The following is an 18,189-nucleotide window of genomic DNA, read 5'->3' as shown; positions in this document are numbered from 1 at the left end:
TTTCACTACGAATAGACTATTATCGGGGCTGGAGAGATAGCACTGCGTGCTTTGCACGCGGCCCACCTGGGTTCGATTCCCAGCATCCCGTATGGTCCCTCCCGAGCACCTCCAGGAGTAACTCCTGAGTGCAGAGCCAGGAGTAACCCCTGTGCATCGCCGGGTGTGACCCAAAAAGCAAAAAATAAATAAAATGTGTTTTTTTTAAAAAAAAATAGACTATTATTGATGTCCTGATAAGATATCGAATGTAGCCTGCCCACAGGGCAGAGTCTGGCAAACTCCCCGTGGCCTACCAAATATGCCAAATACCAGTAACAATGATGGGTCTCATTCTCCTAAAGAGCCTTGAATATAATCTCAGGGCTAGGATGAAAGAGACGTTACTGGGGCCTGCTCGAGGCAATCGACGAATAACAGGATGATGAAATGAAATGAAGACTATTATTGGCAGGAAGACTTGCCAATAACCTAAACGTTGATTAAAACATTTTGTGTTAACATTATATACCATTCTTAGAACAAAATAAGCTAAAGAGAAGGAAATATTAGGAAAATCCTAAAGGAGGGGGCCTGGGAGAAAGCTCAAAGGATGGGAGTGCATGCTTTGCATGTGGGAGTCTTCGGTTTGACCCCCTACCATGCGGTGCTTCAAGCACACCAGAAACAAACCCCAAGCACCATGCCCTGAGCACTGACTGATGTGGCCTAAGAAAACAGGGAGGCTGGAGAGGCAGTCCAGTGGGTAGGGCACTTGCGTTGCTCGCGGCCAACCTGGGTTCGATCACAGCATCCCATGCCATCTCCAGAGCACCAACAGGAGTATTTTTTTCTTTTTTTTTTTTGCTTTTGGAGTCACAGCCGGTGATGCTCAGGGCTTCCTCCTGGCTCTGCACTCAGGAATTATCCCTGGCGATGCTCAGGGGACCATATGGGATGCTGGAAATCGAACCCAGGTCGGCTGCGTGCAAGGCAAACGCCCTACCCGCTGAGCTATGGCTCTAGCCCCCCAGGAGTAATTTTTGAGTTTAGAATCGGCAGTAACCTCTGAGCATCACTGAAGGTGGCTGAAAAGCCAAAAAGAAGAAAATTTAAAAAGAGAAAAATCGAAAGGAGCCAGGGATGTGGCTCAGTAGTAAGGCTTGTGTCTTCCATGCATGAAACCCTGGATTTGATCCTTGGTACTGGCCAAAAAAAAAAAATTAATAAGAAAAGAAAACATATTTACACTACTGTACCGTGTTTATTGATCACAGCAGTGTGCAACTTGAATTATATACCTGGTAGCGTTGATGATATATATCAGATAATTCAGCTCAGAGGGTTTTTTTCTCATAATACAATTTTTCTCTCATTTCTTTTTTGTTTGTTTTTGTTTTGATTTTGGGGTCACACCTGGCAGTGTTCAGAGCTTACTCTCGGCGCTGCACACAGGGATTAATCCTGGTGAGTTTGGGGGAGCAAAGGGGAAACCAGGGATTGAACCTGGGTCGGCTGCATATGAGGCAAGCACCCTCCCCACTGATATTATGGCTCCGAAAGACGTCTTTCATTTTGTTGTCTTCCAAGTGGTGCTCAGGGGATTTCGGGGTCAGTCCCAGTGATACCCGGCCAACCTTGCCTGTAGGTCAGTGCTAGGGCCTGAGAATGTGGTGCTGTGCTGTGGATGACCTGGGCCTCCTGGGCAGTGCTCACGAGCCCCCAGTGTTGCATTCTGTGAGACCCTGTGACAGCAGCAATGGAACCAGGGTTGGCTGCATGCGAGGCATGAACCGTGACCCCTCACGACCTCTCCAGCCCCGCTTTTCTCTATTTCTTCAGCACACTTCCAGAGTCAAGAGGGGAACTTAATACAGGTCTGATGGTACTTTAACCTCTTATAATAAAATTTTGGGTGCGGAGGCTGGAGTGATAGCACAGCGGGGAGGGCATTTGCCTTGCACGCGGCCGACCCTGGTTCGATTCCCAGCATCCCATACGGTCCCCTGAGCACCGCCAGGAGTGATTCCTGAGTGCAAAGGCAGGAGTAACCCCTGTGTATCGCCGGGTGTGACCCAAAAAGCCAAAAAAATTGGGGGTGGGGGGCACAGACAGTGATGCACCCGGCTTACTCCCAGCCTTGCACTCAGGAATCACTCGGGGCAGAGCTTGGGGGACCATTTGGAGTACTTGGAGTACCAGGGTTCAAACCCAGGTCTATTGCATGCAAGATAGACACCTTACCCACTGTACTATCTCTTTGGCCTTGTTATATATATGGCGCCGTGTAATCCCATCAACGGCCAAGTCCCAGAGACTATAAAACTCAGCTCCCAGAAGAGAACAGCGCAGAGTCTCCTGCCCCCGCGCCTGGCTGCCCTCGCCGGGGCTCCTTGGAGTGGAGCGGGGTGAGTTTCCCTCCCCGCCCCGACCAGGGCTCCGGCAGCCGAAGACCTCCAGAACCAGCCACCACCATGCTGAGACCACTCTACACATGTATGAAGGTACCGGCAGAGAAACAGAGGCATGCAGGTCCCGGGGCTGAGATCTCTAAGCCTGCTTGGATCGGGGCTGAGCATCCTCCACCCAGATCCTCCACCTTCCAGTAGTCAGGGGTCACACCCACCAACTGGCCCCCTGGCGCTGTGTAATCCCATCAACGGCCAAGACCCAGAGACTATAAAACCCAGATCACGGACATCTTATTATCTCGTTCTTACTTTGGACAACCTGGCAGGCTACCGAATGTCACACGGCAGAGTCTGGCAAACTCCCCGTGGCGAACCCAATATGCCAAATACCAGTAACAATGATGGGTCTCATTCTCCTAACCCTGAAAGAGCCTTGAATATGGCTCTTTTTAAAAATTTTAGGGATAGGATGAATAAACATTACTGGGGCCTACTCAAGGCAATCAGCGAACAACAGGATGATCGTGATTGTGATATATATATATATATATATATATATATATATATATATTTGCTTTTTGGGTCACACCCAGCAATGTACAGGGGTTACTCCTGGTTCATGCACTCAGGAATTATTCCTGACCATGCTCGGAGGACCATATGGGATGCTGGGAATCGAACCCGGGTCGGGCCGCGTGCAAGGCAAATGCCCTACTCGCTGTGCTATCACTCCAGCCCCTATATGAAATTTTTTATATTTTATGCTTGTCAATGATAAAATAGACTTTTGCGTATTTATTTTGCATTTCACAACATATTTAAATTTTCCTTAAATTTTTACTGTGTTACTAAACTATGCATTTTACCCACAGGTTTTTCCAAATTGTCCCAAATTGGGCCAGGAAGATAGATCAACAGCCTATGCTTTGTATGCAGTAAAAGGCTTGGGTCTGATCCCCACCACCACACAATCCCCTAGCACTTCCGGAAGCATACCCCGCCTCCACCCCCAGCACTTCCAAGTGTAGAGAGAAACAAAAAAATAAAATAGAGGGCCCCAAGTATAAAAAATCAGGACCAGAGAATAGTACAGGCTTGCACGAGGCTGACCTGGGTTCGATTCCCGGCATCCCATATGGTCCCCCAGGCCCCACCAGGAGTGATCCTGAGTGCAGAGTCAGGAGTAATTCCTGAACGTTACTGGGCATGACCCCAATACCTCTCACTTCCCCTCCCCCCAAAAAAAGTAAAATGTATTTTTTCCCAGTATGTGTATCGAAAAAAATTGGCACATAGAGGGCCCAGCAGGTTTAGTGACTTCAAGTATTTACCTGGCGAGTGTAAGGTCCTGAGTTTTGATCCCAGTGATGCTGCATTCATTGAGGCGAATAGGACAAGTTGTCATCTCCAGCCAAAGAGGCCCGGAAGAAGGTGCAGTGGCTTAAAGCACTAAACCCAGGTGCCAAGCGCTGAGCAATCCTGACAACCCTGCTGTCAGCATCCCTGATGAGAAAGGGCCGCGAAGCAAACTCGAGGCCTTAGGCAGTGCCCCGGCAAGCAGGGGATTACGCACTTAATGCCCTGTGCCATGCCCACCTGCCCTGAGATCTGGGGTCCAAAGAGAAAAAGAAAAATTGTTTCAAAGGGAGGGAGGGGGCTCATAAGTGACCTACTGGGATGTTCAAGGTCAACTCCAGTGATATCTGCACTGACTCTATTTCTAAATAAGATACTGGGTCTAGGACTTCAACATGAATTTCTCCTGGGCTGGAGCGAAAGCACAGCGGGTAGGATGTTTGCTTGTATGCGGCCAACCTGGGTTCGATTCCTCCAACCCTCTTAGAGAGCCAGGCAAGCTACCAAGAGTATCCTGCCTGCACAGCAGAGCCTGGCAAGTTCCCTGTGTCATATTCGTTATGCCAAACATAGTAACAACAAGTCTCACAATGGAGACATTACTGGTGCCCACTCGAGCAAATCGTTGAACAATGGGAGGACAGTGCTACATTGCTACAGACATGGCCCTCGGAGCACCATCAGGACAGCCCAGAAGAGCACTGTGCTGGGAGTGAACCCTGAGTACCTCTGGCGAGAGAACCCAAACAAGAAAAGAAATCAATAGTGTCTTATCATTGGCCTTTTCGTCCAAACAGGTGTCTGTGTAAGTCTTCACAAACTCAGTCACTATCTACTTCTCCCACTCACCTGACACTACTTCTGTCACTCTTGTTATCTATAATTATAATTGCTATCTATAAATCACCCGAACTTCTTGGCTTAGAAATAATAAATATTTGTTGTCTCTGAGTCAGGAATTTGGAACTGGCTTAGCCAGTTGATTTTGGCTCAAGATTTTTCATGGGGTTACAGAGAAGATGTCACCAGGGCTGCACCTTGAGTTCTCTCGGGATTGGGACTCACCGGTGGGCTGACATCCAAGATTGTCACTCATGGTTGTTGCCGAAAGGTCTCAGCTCTGTGCCATATTAGCCTCCAGCAGGCTAGTGAGAGCACTTCCCGTCGAGTTCCTGGCCTGGCTCCCCCAGAGAGTGATCTGAGAGAGAACAAGGAGAAAACTGACGGAGCTTGTTTTCACCCTTTGCTTTTTGAGCTACACCCTGCCCTGCCCAGGCCTGGCTCCTGGCCCTGAGCACTGGAATCACTCCTGGCAGGACTTGGGGATCATGTGTGGCGCTGGGGATTGAACCCGGTCCGCTCTCTGCAAGGCAAGTCTTGTAAGATCTTCGTTGTTGAGTTCTGACACACATGTAGTTAACCACAGTTGCAGTATAGGACATTTTTGTTTGGGCTTGGTTTGGGGGCCACAGGCAGTGGAGCTCAGGGATTACTCCTGACTCTGCTCTCATGAATCACCTCTGGCCGTGCTTGGGGAACCGTACTGGGATGCTAGGGTTTGAACCCGGGTTGGCCATGTGCAAGTACCATCTATCGCTCCAGTCCTGAAGTACAGGACGTTTCTATCTCAGAAGTGTACTGAGATTAGTTGATTTTCGCCTTTCCTCCCACACCACTATCAGCGGAGTCCTCAGCGTTTACTGGCTTAATTCCTGTCCCGGTAGTTTTGCCTTTTCCAGAATGTTCTTACATGATCACACTTAGTTTGCAGGGTTCTGGGTCTGGCTTCTTCTACTTCTCATTCCTTTTGGTTGCCAAGTAGTAGTTCATTTTACATGTGCGACAATCTTTTTTTCTTTTTGGGTCACAGCCAGAGATGCTCAGGGGTTACTCCTAGCTCTGTACTCAGGAATAATTACTCCTGGCAGTACTTGGAGGACGATAGGGGATACCAAGGATCGAACCGGGGTTGGTCGCATTTAAGGCAAGCATCCTACCTGCTGTACTATCGCTCTGGCCCCAGAGTGCTACAATTTTTATATTTATGAATTGATAGACATTTAGTTAATTTGATAGACATGTAGGTAGTTTCCAGTTTGGAGGTAATACAGTAAAGTTACTATGACATTTAAGTAGAAATCTTCATGTGGGCCTATGTTTTTACTTTTCTTTTTTTTTTTTTTTTGCTTTTTGGGTCACACCTGGCGATGCACAGGGGTTACTCCTGGTTCATGCACTCAGGAAACACTCCTGGCCGTGCTCAGGGGACCATATAGGATGCTGGGAACCGAACCCAGGTCGGGCCGCGTGCAAGGCAAACGCCCTACCCGCTGTGCTATCACTCCAGCCCCTGTTTTAACTTTTCTTGACTAATACCTGAGAATAGGGATTCTGAGTTATAGGGTAAGTAAATGTGTAAATTTTTAAAAAGAAAAAAAAAAAGGAAAGAAAGCAAGAAACATTGCCTGAAACCCAATCATGGATAACTTTGTAACTCACAGTGACTAAAATTCAAAGGGGTTGGAGGTAAGTACAGTGGACAGGGCATTTGCCTTGAAAGCAGTTAACCTGGGTTCAATCCCCGGCATTCCATATGGTTCCCAGAACACTGCCAGGAGTGATTCCTGAGTGCAGAGCCAGGAATTGCACCACTGGATGTGGCCCCCCCCCAAAAAAAAACTTTTTAAATAAATTTTTGACTTGGGGCCATACCTGGCAATGCTCAGGGGTTACTCCTGGCTCTCTGTGTAGAAACTATTCCTCGGGGGTGCTCAAGGGACCATATGGGATACCAGAGATTGAACCCGGGTCAGGCGCATGCAAAGGAAACACCCTGCCTGTTGTATTATCTCTCCAGCTTCTGGTTGTCTTTTTAAGGATGGTTTTTCTTGCTGTGCAGAATCTTTTTAATTTGAAGAAATTGTAGACAAACACACACACACACACACGTACGTGCGCATTTTGGGACCACATTTGGCAGTGCTCATGGCTTACTCCTGATTCTGCGCTTAGGGTTGCTTCCTAGTGGGGCTTGGGGGACCACTTGTGGTGCTGGGGATCAAACCGGGGTCATCTGCATGCAAGGCAAGCACCTTACCCATGGTACTATTTCTCCAGCTCTGGAAGAAAGTATTTTATTCTTTTCTTTGCCATCTATTATACTTTAGCGCACTGATTCTAGGAACCATTTTTGGTGAGAAAATCTAGCTTTCAGCTTCAATCTGGGGAATTCTCTCTCTTTCTGGAAGATGCTGTCATCATCCCTTGTATATCCAGGACTAAAAGCACCCACGAAGCCCAGGATAGTAAAAAGTGAGATTCAATTTTGGCCTCCTGGAATTTCATTTTTTAACTTCTGTTTTGTTTGGGGACCATACCTGGCAGTGTTTGGCCTATTCCTAGTTTTGTGGTGAGGGGTTGCTCCTAGCATGTTGGGGGACCATGCAATATTGGGGATCAACCCTGAGCCTCCTACATGCAAGTCATGCACTCAGTTTGTTGAGCTCTCGTAATGTCCGGGGCTGGAGTGATAGTTCAGGGTGAGAGTATTTACCTTGCACATGGTCCACCCAATTTAGTCCTTGGCATCCCATATGGTCTCCGTGTCCCACCAAGAGTAGTTCCTAAGTGTAAAGCCAGAAGTAACTAACACTCCAGTCCCATTTTTTCTTTCCTTAATAAAGTGAAAACAGTTTTATTTAAAGAAATTTACTTTTTTTTGAGATGCCTTCTGGACTCCACACCAATGGACCAAGAACCACTTGGTGGTCCAGCAAGGAGAACCAGGCGTCCTCATTCAGTAGAGTGACCCTCACTTTTTAAAAAATGTGAGGGGTGTGAGAGCCAGAGCGATTTTTCAGTAGGTAGGACATTTGCTTTGTACACAGCCAGTTCAGTTTGATCCCTGGCACCCCATGTAGTCTCTGAGCACCACAGGAGTGATTCCTGAGTACAGAGCCTATAGTAAGCCCTGAACCACTGGGGGTCGGCCCCCCCCAAAAAAAACCTAAAATAAAATAAGTTGTCTCATATGATTACAAATGGGATGAATCCCACTCACAATACGGAAAGCAATTTGCTTTACTCACTCCACTTATTCAAATGTTAATCTCAACCAAAAATGCCTTCACCCAGATAATGTTTAACTACATTCCTGGGCAGCCCATGTTCTGGTCAGATAGACACAAAACTAACATCACAAGTCCACTTCTTGTCAACTTGGCATTAATACATGTCTCCTTAAGCCCTATTTAATCTCCAAATAAGACAATAAAGAGGTCATAATTTCACCTACCTCTTGTGCACAGCTAAAGCAAACACCTTCCTCAGAACAGGAGATAAAGTCCTTGAGTGCTGTTTACTCATCTCTTTGATATCTTATAATTTAAACACTATAATGTAAAATCAATGATGCTTAAATAGGATATGTCAATACACACTGTGCTTCTTGGTAAGAGTAAAATGAGAGGAAGGAAAACAAAGATTTGATTAGTATACATAATTTACATATATAATGGGGATAACCAAATTGGAAAGAGCTCTCATAGCAATTACTCTCCGGGTCTAATTGCTTTTGTTTTGGACGAGGTGATGAGAGGGAATTTGATGATGGCAGGTGATTGAGCTTGTTTCTCCTGGGATTGCCCTTTCAAGGCTGTTGGTGCTGCCTTGGAACCACAGAATCTTGGGCTTTCAGAGGGCAAGAGCAATGTGGATCTTCTCTGCGGCCTTTCAGTATTGCTTTTTTTTTTCTTTTTGGGTCAGACTCGGCGATGCACAGGGGTTACTCCTGGCTCTGCACTCAGAAATCACTCCTGGCGGTGCTCAGGGGACCATATGGGATGCTGGGAATCGAACCTGGGTCAGCTGCGTGCAAGGCAAACGCCCTACCCGCTGTGCTATCTCTCCAGCCCCTCAGTATTGCTTTCTTGACCTTCAAGTTTTTTAATTTTAATTTAAAAATATTTTTTGACCTTCAAATATTCTTTATTTTAATTAAAAAAATTTTTTTGACCTTCAAATATTTTTAAAGGTTCTTTTTTGAGAGGGAAAGTGGTTCAGTGGCCCTTGGAAGCTATTCCCAGACCCATGCTCAGGGATTGTTGCTGGTGTGCACAGGGGGGGAACATGCGGTGCCAGGAATTGAACCCAGGGCTCTAGCATTCAAAGGCTCTGCACCCCACTCTTGGAGCTCTCTTCTCTCTCCAGCTCCAAAGATCAATCTATCTCGTTTGCTTGTTTGCTGTTTTGTTTGGAGGTCACATCCAGCAGTGCTCAGGGGTCACTCCTGGCTCTGCATTCAGGATCACTCCTGGCACTGCTTGGGGGGACCATATGGAATGTTGAGGATTGAACTTGGGTGTGCCGCAAACAAGGCAAACACCTTAGCCAGTGTACTATCTCCCCAGCCCCTCAGAGATTTTTCTTTGGCTTCCTTTGGAAGGAGCAGTGACTTCTTTGCTTTCAGTGCCATTTCCATGAAAAGGGAGGGCGTGATGCAGCCTGTGGAGAAGAACCTTGCCTGAGCCAACTTTTGAGTCTTCAAAAGGTGATTCCAGAATTCCAACAAATCCGGTGCTTTCGGGCAGTGGTGAACATGGTAAGATCAGTGACTACCATAAGCACAGATAGTTTGCTTCTTTTTTGCTTCTATTTTGGATGTGAAATGAATTCCTCTATGGGAAACTACCACTGTGGTGGATGAGACATTCTGAAAGTCCACAGATGGCGGTTTTGGCAGAAGTGTTGCATGCAGGGACGGAATATTCATATACAGAGTCTGTCTGTTCCAGCCAGAATGAAGTTCTGCCCTTCCATCCTGTGAGCAGTCTAATGTAGCCAAACTGCGACCAAGTAGCTGGCTGATGACCACGGAGGATGGTTCCGTACTGGGCAACTAGCTGGAGGTAGATTGATTCACTACATGGAAGTGCGTAGTTGCTGACCTCAAGCATCGCCTTTATCCCTGCTCCACGGTCATTTTGTTCCTGAGGCTCTTACACATTTTGTTCCTGGTTGGGAAGAGCCGACAGTTATCCACAGAATGGGTCATCCTGTCTGCTTCATTATTAAAATTCTCTCTTATGTTCATGCTTTGGAAGACATTCACAAAACACGCAGATAGATAGTCCCTTTTTTGTCCATGTGGAGAGGTCTGTATATACAGTTTTTCTCCAGATTTCCTTGTTGCCAAGTTTCCACTCAAATTCTCCTCTGGTTCTTGACCATCCAGCCAATTCGTTGACCACATTCCAGGAGTAGGCATCTAATCACAATCTGGCTAGTCCTCTAAGTAAAGTGAACAACCAGTTTAGAGTTCTGCCCGCTGGGAGAATTTCCTCTTCAGCCATGTTCTTCTTTCAGCAACGTCCCAGACAGCTTTAATGCTACAACTCCACTTCAGAAGCACTGCATACTGCGAAGAACCATCTGATAAACAGATGGAGCCATGGAACAGCAGGTAGGGTGTTTGCTTTGTCTGCGACCAACCCGGGTTCAATCTCCAGCATCCCATATGGTCCTCCAAGCCCGCCAGGAATGATCCCCGAGTGCAGAGCCAGGACTAAGCCCTGAGTACCACTGGTGTGGCCCCCAAACAAAAACAAACAAAACGGAAGCCATCTGCTAAACACGCCCAATGCCTCCCTTCCTCTATCATGAGGTCATAGGTCAGACCAGGAGAGGTGATGGATTAACAAGAATGGGAACCATGAACATTTATGCTGTTTCTTCACGTAACTTTCTTGTTCCTTCTGGTCCTTCTCAGTAAAATACATTCCTCCATTTGATAATGTACTTTATGGCTTTGTAAAGGTAAAGGTAAAGGCCCTCCCGTTGATCGTCGATTTGCTCGAGCGGGCCCAGTAACGTCTCCATTGGAGACTTTGTTGTTACTGTGTCTGGCATATCGAATACTCTCGGTAGCTTGCCGGGCTCTGTAGGTCAGGTAAAAAAAGTGGGGTGAGGTTGCATTTCAAATGGCAACTCATGATTCAGTCTGTGAACTTGAACTCATGTTCAACCTATGAAATAAACAACCAAAAAAATTTTTTTGACTTTTTGGGTCAAACCTAGCGATACGCAGGGGTTACCTCTGGCTCTGCACTCAGGAATTACTCCTGGCAATGCTCGGTGGACCATATGGGATGCTGGGAATCGAACCTAGGTTAGCTGTGTGCAAGGCAAACACCCTTCCCATTGTACTAACACTCCAGCCCCAACAGTTAAAATTGAAAAAAAAAAGACCCTACTGGATAAAAGGAAATATCCACACACCAGACTTCTGGCAAAGGCTGTGAAGGCCAGAGAAGTAGTAGGTAGGGCGTTTGCCTTGCATGTGGCCCACCTGAGCACCACCAGGAGTGATCCCTGAACACAGAGCCAGGAGTAAGCCTTGAGCACCTCTGAGTTTGGCCCAGAAACCAAAAGAAAAAAATTAAAGGGCTAATATCCAAGATATATAAAGCATTCTCTGAGCTCAACAATATAAAAACAACCTATCAGAGAGAGGGCAGATCCAGCAATTTTTGCTTCAAGTGCAGTGTATGAAACTATTTGGAGATTTTCCCAGGTTCCTATCAGTGAACTGCACTATAGACTGTTAAGATTTAGAAGCAAATCCCTTCAGCAAATCCTTTAAAGGTAACTATCCTCCTTTTGAGATACAGTTGCTGGCCTGTTAGTTGGCCTGAGTGGAGATTGAATTCTTTGAATATGCAAGCCGGGGATTGAAGCAGGGTTGGTCACATGCCAGGTTAGTGCCTTAAACCCTGTACTAGACCTGGAGCAACAGGACAGTGGGTCGGGCGTTTGCATTGCCCACGGCCAAGCTGGGTTTGATACCTCGAGCACCACCAGGAATAGGTCTTGCATAGCCAGGACCAACCTCTGAGCATCGTTAGGTGTGACCCAAAAAGCAAAAAACCAAAACCAAAACCCTGTACTACATTTCCTGCCATTCTGGTCCATGTTCAACCAACCAACCAGCCAACCAACCAGCCAGCCAACCAGCCAGCCAACCAACCAGCCAACCAACCAACCAACCAACCAACCAGCCAGCCAACCAACCAGCCAACCAACCAGCCAACCAACCAACCAGCCAACCAACCAGCCAGCCAACCAACCAACCAGCCAGCCAGCCAGCCAACCAACCAGCCAACCAACCAACCAACCAACCAGCCAGCCAGCCAACCAACCAGCCAGCCAACCAACCAGCCAGCCAACCAACCAGCCAACCAACCAACCAACCAACCAGCCAGCCAACCAACCAGCCAACCAACCAGCCAACCAACCAACCAGCCAACCAACCAGCCAGCCAACCAACCAGCCAACCAACCAACCAGCCAGCCAACCAACCAGCCAACAAACCAACCAACCAACCAGCCAGCCAGCCAACCAACCAGCCAGCCAACCAACCAGCCAACCAACCAGCCAACCAACCAACCAACCAACCAACCAACCAACCAACCAACCAACCAGCCAACCAGCCAACCACCTTTTTAACTTCCCAGACTATCATATTAGAAGAATGGTTTCTGCTTAATTTTTGCTTAACAAATCTGGCCTAACCCAACTTTTTGTTTCTTCTACCTTTATCCCACGACAATGCATTCATTCCCACCCAGATTTCTGTCTGCATGAGTTAGAAAATTCCAGTAGTTCTTTGGGAGGCTCTCATGAGTCACACCTTATACTGCGTCTTCAGGGGCATGCTGGCACTTGAATCTTGTGTAGGTCCAGAGGCAAAGAGGGGTGGGAGGGAGGACTGTCAGGGAATCAGAAGGTTTCTCACAGCAGCACAGGGCGCATTTCCTCCAATGCAAGGTGGGAGGCCCAAATCACAGGAGGTAGCTCACTTCTTTGGCATTTGGGGACCCTTCCTACTGGCAAAAAAGACTCCTTAGAATTTGGGGGTTCAGGAGCTGGAGCGATGGCACAGCTGGTAGGGCATTTGCCTTGCATGTGGCTGACCCGGGTTCGATTCCCAGCATCCCATATGGACCCCGAGCACCGCCAGGAGTAATTCTTGAGTGCAGAGCCCTGAGCATCGCCAAGCATGACCCAGAAAGCAAAAATAAATAAATAAATAAATAAATAAAAATTGGGGGGTCCAGTGCTCCTAGACAGGATCTTCTCACACATCACAGACCATCTTAAAGGATCCCATCCTTTCCCAGTCAGTGTCATTGCTTTAATAGTAGACAACCTGCAAAGCTGGAAATTCCACTTGTGTTATGGGGTTGGAGCGATAGTACAGAGGGTAGGGCATTTGCCTTGCACACGTCTGACCTGGGTTCGATCCTCAGCATCCCATATGATTTTCCTGAGCAACATCAGGAGTAATTTCTGAGTGCGGAGCCAGGAGTATCCCCTGAGTGTTGCCAGAGCTGACCAAAAAAAAAAAAAAAGCCAAAATTAGAATAATAACTGACAATAAAAACTTTTTTTTTTTTTGCTTTTTGGGTCACATCTGGCAATGCACAGGGGTTACTCCTGGCTCATGCACTCAGGAATTACCTCTAGCAGTGCCCAGGGGACCATATGGGATGCTGAGAATCGAACCCAGGTTGGCCACGTGCAAGGCAAACGCCCTGCCTGCTGTGCTATCACTCCAGCCCCATAAAAACATTTTTAAAAAATGCATGGGAGGAGGGAAAGTACTTGCCTGGCATATGAGCACAGAGCCAGGGATAAGCCATGAGCACTGCCGGATGTGGCCCCCAGACCAATAAGCAAACAAACCCAAGGAGGCAGGATGGGAGCTCAGCCCTCACAGAAGGCCCTGCCTTGCCACTCGGCTGCTGCCCATCCGCAATGACTGACGCCTGAGTTCTGATGTCTGGGCTGCTGCTGCCACAACCCCGTGGGCGATGTCCAGCACACAGCCGGCGGAAGAAGACAGTGGCCGTCGCTGAGTACTGCAGGCGAGTGTGCGGACCCCCGTGAGCACCACCACCGTGTGTGTGCAATGCCTGGTCATTGCGACAGCCGCTACAAAGAGGGAAGGGAAATAAAGAAATAGGAGTGACTGCCAATTCTTTGGGAAACAACAACCACATCTCTCGACTGACTCAGCAGTTCTACTCCTGGCTCTTTCCTGGTGAAAACCAAAGCAGAAGGGGCTGGGGCGGGGGTGGGGGTGGGAGCATGATTTTAATGATATAGTTTCGCCTTGTGTTTGTGAGGTCCTGGGTTCAATCATGCCCACCCCCAGCATAGCAACCAGCACGTGTCCCCTGGGCATTGCGACAATAAGAACAAAGGAAGGGGGGAAGGAGAAAAATAGTCTTTATTTTGCAACGTTGGGGGGACAGATTGTATAGGAGGGAACGCACTTGTTTTGCATGTAGCCAACCTGAGGTTTGATCCCCAGCACTGCATATGGTCCGCTGAGCACTACCAAAGGTCATTCTAGAGCACAGAGCCAGGAGTTGCCCCAGAACAGTATGGCCCACTCCCCACCTCCCCAGTAGAATTTAAATATTTGGGGATCAGGGCCTGAGCAATAGTACATTGGGGAGGGAGCTTGCCTTAAACGCGGTGGACCCAGGTTCAATCCCTGTCATCCCATCTAGTCCCCTGAGCACCGCCAGGAGTGACCCCCTGAGCACTGTCGGTTGTGGTCGAAAAAGAAAAATAAATTGGGCTGGGGCTGGAGCGATAGCAGATCGGGTAGGGCGTTTGCCTTGCACACGGCCAACCCGGGTTCGATTTCCAACATCCCACATGGTCCCCTGAGCACCGCCAGGGGTAATTCCTGAGTGCAGAGCCAGGAGTAAACCCTGTGCATTGCCGGGTGTGACCCAAAAAAGCAAAAATAAATAAATAAATAAAAATAAATAAATTGGGAGCCCAGAGAGATTGCTCAACGGACTGAAGCACATGCCTTACATGTTTGAGATCTTGGGTTTGATCCCTGACACTAAACTATGCCCTGAGTACCATTGAGTGTAACCCTGGAGTGCCCCAAGCACTGCTGGGCCCAGGTTGCATTGTATCACCAGACCTAGTACTGAACTCTCAAGCCTGGTTGGCTGAGTATAACTGGGAGTGACGCCTGTACCCCATGAACTTTGCTTGGGAGAGCTCCCCTAAAGTTTTCATGTCATCACCAAACACTCCCGCCCCATGTTAAAATTCAGGATGTCAACATAAAATAGTAAATTTTGCTTGTGAATTCTTTATTAGATTCCAGCTATGAGAGAATTCAGGATTGTTTTTTAAGCAGCTGTTCAAAAATATGCACCTGGAGGTTGGAAAGAGAATAGTACACAGGTGAGGCTCTTACTTGTCTGCAAATAACCTGGGTTTAGTCATTGGTGCCACACATGATCCCTCAAGCCTGCCAGAAGTGATCCTTGAGCACAGAGCCAGGAGTAAGCCCTGAGCATAGCCAGGTGTGACCCTCAAATGAAAAAAAACAGGGCCAGAGGGACAGTACAGCACATTGGGCGCTTGCCTTGCATGTAGTCAGCCTGGGTTCGATCCCCAGTGTCCCATATGGTCCCTTGAGTCTGCCAAGAGTGATCTCTGAGTGCAGAGCCACAAGTAAGCTCTGAGCACCACCAGGGTGGTGCTTACAAAAATAAACTGTCCTCCCGTTGTTCATCAATTTGCTTGAGCGGGCCCAGTAACATCTCCATTGTGAGAGTTCTTGTTACTGTGTTTGGCATATTGAATACTCTCGGTAGCTTGCCGGGCTCTCCGAGAGGGGGCTGGAGCGATAGCACAGCGGGTAGGGCGTCTGCCTTGCACGCAGCCAACATGGCCGACCCGGGTTCGATTCCTCCACCCCTCTCGGAGAGCCCGGCAAGCTACCGAGAGTATTCGATATGCCAGACACAGTAACAACAAAGTCTCCAATGGAGACGTTACTGGGCCCGCTCGAGCAAATCGACGATCAACGGGAGGGCCTTTACAAAAATAAAACAAAACAAAAAACCTCCCCCTCAAAAAAAAAAACCCTAAGTTTTATGCCTTTAAAACTATCCCTATATGACTTGGAAACAGTGCTTTTATCAATTAAAGTAGAGATGATATACATTAGCATATATTTATAAGTTATGATCATAAGGCATAAGCTAATTAAAAGAACAAAAAGACCAGAGATAGAGTATAGTGGGTGGGCAGTTTGCCTTGCATGGGCTGATCCAGGTTTGAGCTCCACTATCACACCATCTGAGCACAGAACTAGGAGTAAGCCCTGAGCACTGTATACTCTTCCCAAAACAAATCAGAAAAAGAAGGAAGGATGAAAGGAAGGAAGGAAAGAAGGAAGAAAAAGAAAGAAAGAAAGAAAGAAAAGAAAGAAAAAGAAAGAAAGAAAGAAAGAAAGAAAGAGGAAGGAAGGAGGGAAGAGAGGGAGGGAGAGGTAAGGAAGAAAAGGAGGAAGGAAGAAAAGGAATGGAGAGATTTCTGTGTGAGCACTGCAGCTTGATGTGTGATCCCTGGTGAGTACCACAGCTAACGCGCGCGCGCGTGTGTGTGTGTGTGTGAGAGAGAGAGAGAGAGAGAGAGACAGACAGACAGACAGACAGACACAGACATGGAGAGAGGAAGAGAGACAGAAAGGAAGGGGAGATAAATAAACCTGCTTCAGAGGACACCATCAGCAAATGAAAAGACCAGAATGGGAAAGGACCACTGTGGGGGTTTCCTGGTGGTCCCCAACACTGCAGGGCCTCGCGTCACTGTGTCCTCAGACCCCAGCACTAAAGTGCCAGCTTGATTGGCCAAGCACTGCTGGGAGTGGTGCCCAGGCCCTTTGAACACCACTCAAGAGGTTAAAGAAAAATAAAAGATTAAGAGCAGACATTTCAGATTGTATGTGTGATGAGTCTATCCTCCAGAGTCTGTAAGTTCTAAAATACCTCAAAGCAGTGTGGGACATAACTCAGTCGTAGAGAGCATGCCTTGCACGCGTGAGACTGAGTTCAGTCCCTGGCAACAACACTGTAAATTTTTAGAACTCTTCTAATTCAATGACATAGATAATCCAATTACAAGATGGACGAAGGATTTGAGTAGATATTTCTCTAAAGAATGTCTATACATGGCAAAACAAGCAAGTTTTATTATAAAAAATTAAAAAGTTGTTTTATTTTGCAGTGCTCAGTTGCATCACACCAGCAAGGCAAGTGCTCTGTGATGACCCACCTCCTGACATAGTTTTCAGTGTTAGTAGTCATCAGGAAAATGTAAACCAAAATGAAATACGTCATACTCACAATGATGACGGAAATCAGAAAGATGGACAGGCTGGAGTGATAGTACAGTGGGTAGGGTGCTTGCCTTGCACTCAGTCAACCCAGGTTCAATTCCCCAGTACCACGCACGATCCCCCAAGATCACCAGAGTGATCCCTGAATGCAGAGTAGGGTTAACTCCTAAACACAGCTTAGTGTGTTCCTGAGTGCAGAGCCAGGAATAATTCCTGAGCATCACCGGGTGTGTCACCGCCCCCTCAAAAAAAAAATCCAAAACAAAGTATGCTAAAACATGAATAGACCTTGAAAATATGCATGAAATCAAGCATCGGTGTCACATATTGTATGATTCCATTTATATAAAATGCCAATGGTAGGGGTACGAAGATAGTAGATTGTTAGGGCACATTGTCTAGCATATGCCCAACCTGGGTTGGTTCCCTAGCACCACACAGCATTCAGAACCTCTCCAGGGGTACCCTGGAGGCCCCCTGACATCTTTGGGTGCTAAGTGCTAATTGGAAGCCCTGGAGGTCCTTCCAATACCTCCTGTGTGATGCTGGGGTTCACAGCACTGGATTCCTGGGTAAGAAGCACCAGTCTGGGTATCCAGGAATTGCTGGGAAATGCCCCGGGCCTCCTGTATACTGCTCGGGAGGATCCCCTTCTCCGCAAATAAAATGTCTACACAAGGCAAACCTAGAGAAGAAAAAGGAGACTTACTAGGGACTTGTCAGGGGCAAATGGGAATGACTGCTAGTGAGTATGGATCACTCCTACAGATGTTCAGGGAACCTTATGGGGTGCCAGGGATCAAACCTGCATCAGCTGCATGTAAGACAAGTGCTCTACCCACTGAACTACAGCCAAGCCCAGAGAACGATATTTCTTTGGGGGTGACAAAAATGTTCTCCAGAACATGAGATGTTACTGATAGTTGTAGAACTTTGGAATATACTAAGTATCACTGAATGAGGGGCTGGAGAGCTAGTTCATTGGGCTGAATACATATTTGGCAGGAAAGAGGTCTGGGTTCAACAACCAGCAGTATATGGTTTCCCATTCACTGCTGAAAATTACCTGCAAGCACCAAGCCAGGTATAGCCCACAAACAAACAGAATCTAAAATTGAACTCTTGGGGGCTGGAGCAATAGCACAGCGGGTAGGGAGTTTGCCTTGCACGCAGCCGACCTGGGTTCAATTCCCGGCATCCCATAGGGTCCCCTGAGCACCGCCA

Source organism: Sorex fumeus, unplaced genomic scaffold (assembly GCF_029834395.1).
Source record: "Sorex fumeus unplaced genomic scaffold, SorFum_2.1 ptg000042l, whole genome shotgun sequence".
In the NCBI taxonomy this organism is placed as follows: domain Eukaryota; kingdom Metazoa; phylum Chordata; class Mammalia; order Eulipotyphla; family Soricidae; genus Sorex; species Sorex fumeus.
Note: the sequence above shows the minus strand (reverse complement) of the source record.